Source organism: Egretta garzetta, unplaced genomic scaffold, assembly GCF_000687185.1.
Source record: "Egretta garzetta isolate BGI_Z169 unplaced genomic scaffold, ASM68718v1 scaffold407, whole genome shotgun sequence".
Classification (NCBI taxonomy): domain Eukaryota; kingdom Metazoa; phylum Chordata; class Aves; order Pelecaniformes; family Ardeidae; genus Egretta; species Egretta garzetta.
The window spans coordinates 115,463-119,174 of NW_009260183.1; the positions used below are offsets into that span (position 1 = coordinate 115,463).

The following is a 3,712-nucleotide window of genomic DNA, read 5'->3' on the forward strand; positions in this document are numbered from 1 at the left end:
CCAGAGTGGGGGTGGAGGCCCCATCCCTGGGAACATCCCAGGCCAGGTTGGCCGGGGCTGTGGGCAACCTGATGTGGTTGGAGATGGCCCTGCTCCTGCAGGGGGGTTTGGGCTGGGGGACCTCTGGGGGGCCCTTCCAATCCAAACCATTCTATGACCTCTGGGGGTCCCTTCCAACCCAAATCATTCCATGATTCTATGGAAGATGCCGCCTTCGCCGCTGCCTTTCTCACCATTTCCATCGTTTGTCTCTGTTTTAAATTCTCCTTCACCCTCTAGTGCTGCTGAGCGGTTCCTCTGTGACCTCCTCTCAAGGTCAGAATGTTAGGTTGTTTATTATCGCTTTATGCGGTCGCGCGAACCTCTCCGTGTTGGAACCAGGTAATAGAAACAAGTCAGTCTTTGGACTGGGAAACTCTTTCATCAGGCTTCTTTCCAGAGGGTCTGGACCGGGATATGTGTTGGATGCACGTGAGGACCCAACCCTCTGGGAACGTCGTCCACTTTGCTCTTTGGTTCTGGCTGTCTGGAGGAGGAGTCGAGCTTAGCTTCGTGCTTGAGAAAATGCGGGGGTCAGCTGTATTTGTGCTGTTGGCATGAAAGCAGCGGCGTAAAGATTGGGTTGGGTTGGTACGGGTGGAGCCAAAGGCCTTGGAAATAACTTAAAGGAGTTTCTTGGAATCATGTCCTAATTAAAGATGTCGTTCCTTAAGGCCACAACCATGCAGCTTAAACCCTCCAGAGGAGAGTTCTGACTGTGCACACCAACCTCCACACTCCATTATGAACCGTGTTTCTCAATGTGGGGTCCATGAGTTGTGTTGGTTCTTGGAGCTCTTCTTGTGTTCAGCCACCCACGGGGGTTCTCAACTGGCTTGCAGCTACACGTGTCCCACCAACACCATGGCACGAGCTTGGTTGCTCCATATGGAGCAGCTCTGCCATCTGTGAGTTCTAAAGGAACCCAACAACCCTGGTTTGCAGGAGCCGTTGGCTCGAAGGGGTATGGGAAGAATGTTTTGGGGCTGTTGCAGGTCCCATGCCTGGAGTAGCTCAGCTGAGGGAAAGGCTGGATAAGAAAGAAGAAAATACAGGCGAGGAGCGGGGAGACGATGGGACATGCTGAAACTCTTTTCTTTTATGCAAAGTCCTACTGGGGCAAGCGTAGGAGAAATGGCCTCCAGGATGAGGTGGGTGTTCCCCCGCCCTTGGTTTCCTCTTCTCTGCCCCATGCAAGCTTGCACCTGGTGAGATAAATCAATGTGATCAAACAAGAACAGGAGGAGCGAGGCTTCGCTTTGTGGCAGGACTCCCCAAATGGGATGAGGTGCAGCCTTGTCCCCCTGTTATTGGTGCTATTTTGGGGGGGGACCCCAAATTAGCTGGTGTCAAAAGGGGACTTGGGGAGGTGCTGCCTTCACAAGCAGAGAAGGGCTTTAGGCTTACCCGTAGGTCTATAAAAATCTGCCTCTCTGGGGCTTTCCGGAAGAGTTAAGCCTGGGTTGACTTCAACGTTGGGAGCGGGGGGTGTTTCTCTGCAGAACGGGGGATTAACTGGCTGGAGAGCTGTAGACTCGCCCATGTAATGAATGACTCCTGGAAGGTCTGTCTGGGCTCGGCGAGGAGCTGTGTTTGCCCAGGTGTGAGCAGAAGCATTGTTCCCACCAAACAATATCCCCCATCGGCTCTGAGGTCGTTCAGGTCCTGGGTCAGCCCATGCGCTGGAGAGGAATAAAGGCAGCGGGGACGTGGGGACGGTGGACGCTTGGACCTTGGGAGGGAAAGCAGAGCCTGGTAAGGGACCCTCTCCTGGGGTTTTGCTTTGGGACTTTTCTGTGTTTTCCTTCTCCATTTCACCGTCTGCTGGCACCATCCCAATGCGCCCTCTTAAATCTTCCAGGGAAGAGCTTCTGTGTATTTGAATATCCCTATTTTTAGACTCATCCAATTAGGTACTTTGCTAAAACAGCCTCAAATTTACACTTTTGGGGGGAAAAATAATTGTAAAGAGAGAGACTTCAGCAGCCCGGCTAGCTCAGTCGGTAGAGCATGAGACTCTTAATCTCAGGGTCGTGGGTTCGAGCCCCACGTTGGGCGTATGTATTTTTTTCCCCCTTTCTCTTTCCAAACCTGCTTGTTTCTAGTTAAGGACGATTGCCCATGCTATGTCTGCTCAAGAGGTGGAAGCAACTTGGGAAATAAAGAAATGTGTGTGTGGGGGGGTGTTTCCTCATAAGAGCATTTTATTCACTTGGGAGATTGTCAAGGGGCTGCCCAGGGAAGGGGTCGAGTCCTCAGCCCTGGGGGGATTTAACAGCCGGGCAGAGGCGGGGCTGAGGGCTGGGGTTTGGGGGTGGGATGGCAGGGGTAGGGGAAGGGTTGGGCTGGGGGAGCTTCAAGGGCTTCTCCAACCTCAATGATCCCATGATTTTGGTGTTGAAAGAACGGCTATTAAAATTAATAGAGCAGAAAGGTGGAATTGCCTGTATTTCCATTGTTTAAGGCACTGGAGGGTTGTTTAACAATGTGCTTCAAGCTTCTCTACTCGTTTTGCCCCAAAAGGGACACCACAAACAACTGTACCATGAAGTATTTGCCTGATTGGTGTGTATCCCCCTGCTGAGTACTGAGGCTGAGTAACGAGGAAACTCGTTACAGGGATTAGTAAACTGCCTGAGCCATTCTTGTTCATAGGCAACCCCGTGCTGGGCTGAGGTGCAGCTTGGGAGGTCAGGATCCGTCCCCTATCCCAGGATGAAGGCACTTGTGGTCGGGCTGACCCTTGTCTTGTGCATCGGAGTCAGTAAGTTGGGGGGGGGGGGCAGGGTTAATATTTAATAAAGTATTTTTGATAAGGGATTTAATAAAGGGCAGGGGAATATCTGATGATGGATGGATGGGTCTGGCCAAGCTCTTGCTGTCTGAGGTGGTGTCACTGCGTGAGCAGGGCATCACCTGCCAGAATGGCAGGGTGGGGTTAACGGTTGGACTTGATGATCTCAAAGGTCTCTTCCAACCTCAGCAACTCTCTGAGTCCACAGTCAGTGGAGGGAAAATCTCTGCGACTGTTTTCATCATCGCTTGACTGAAAAATGACTTCCTCTCCCCTCTCATCGCTCCCAGGAGAGCTGTTAAGTCCAAAGAGACCTCCTCCAGGCCAGGAGCTCCACCGGAGGTTGCTGGATCCAGGGTTAGATGGGCACTTGCTCTGCCCCAGAGAGCTCTTGTGATGGCCTTGCTGTGGATGAACACCATTGCAGCTGGATGAGCCCCACCCCAGAGCCCCCACCCACATTTATTCTCCGAGGGTCTGTAGTTGGGTTTGTTCACCAAAGACTATGTCTGCCCACAAAGCTCTGCTGAGAAGGGTTAAACGTCCGTAGGCATCATCTACCTCTCCCCTACACTTGAGGGCTCCCATTACCAGGTCCGTTAGCCCCTTCCCTGATGGCTCTACAACTTCTCTGGGGTCACCCCCATCTTATCGTAGGGATGTTTGAAGGAAAACTCCCCCTGGCTCTGGTGGAACAGAGCCCCACATTCATTGCCTCTTCTCTGCTGCAGTTGAGGCTCTTCAATGCAAAGTCTGCAAGTACAAGATCCCCTTCGTCGGATGTTTCCGGGGAGCAAATGAGACGACTTGTGAGCGGAGGGAGAAATGTGCCATCATCAAAACCTCCTTGGGTACGTAGTGGGGGTGGGGGTGGGCAAA

General features: G+C 52.4%; 1 non-coding gene across 1 annotated transcript; it reads left to right on the plus strand.

The window, feature by feature from the left end:
• Nucleotides 1–2,024: 2,024 nt before the first annotated feature.
• On the plus strand, nucleotides 2,025–2,097 carry TRNAK-CUU. Its single transcript has one exon. It is a non-coding gene; the product is annotated as a tRNA-Lys (tRNA).
• Nucleotides 2,098–3,712: the final 1,615 nt, after the last annotated feature.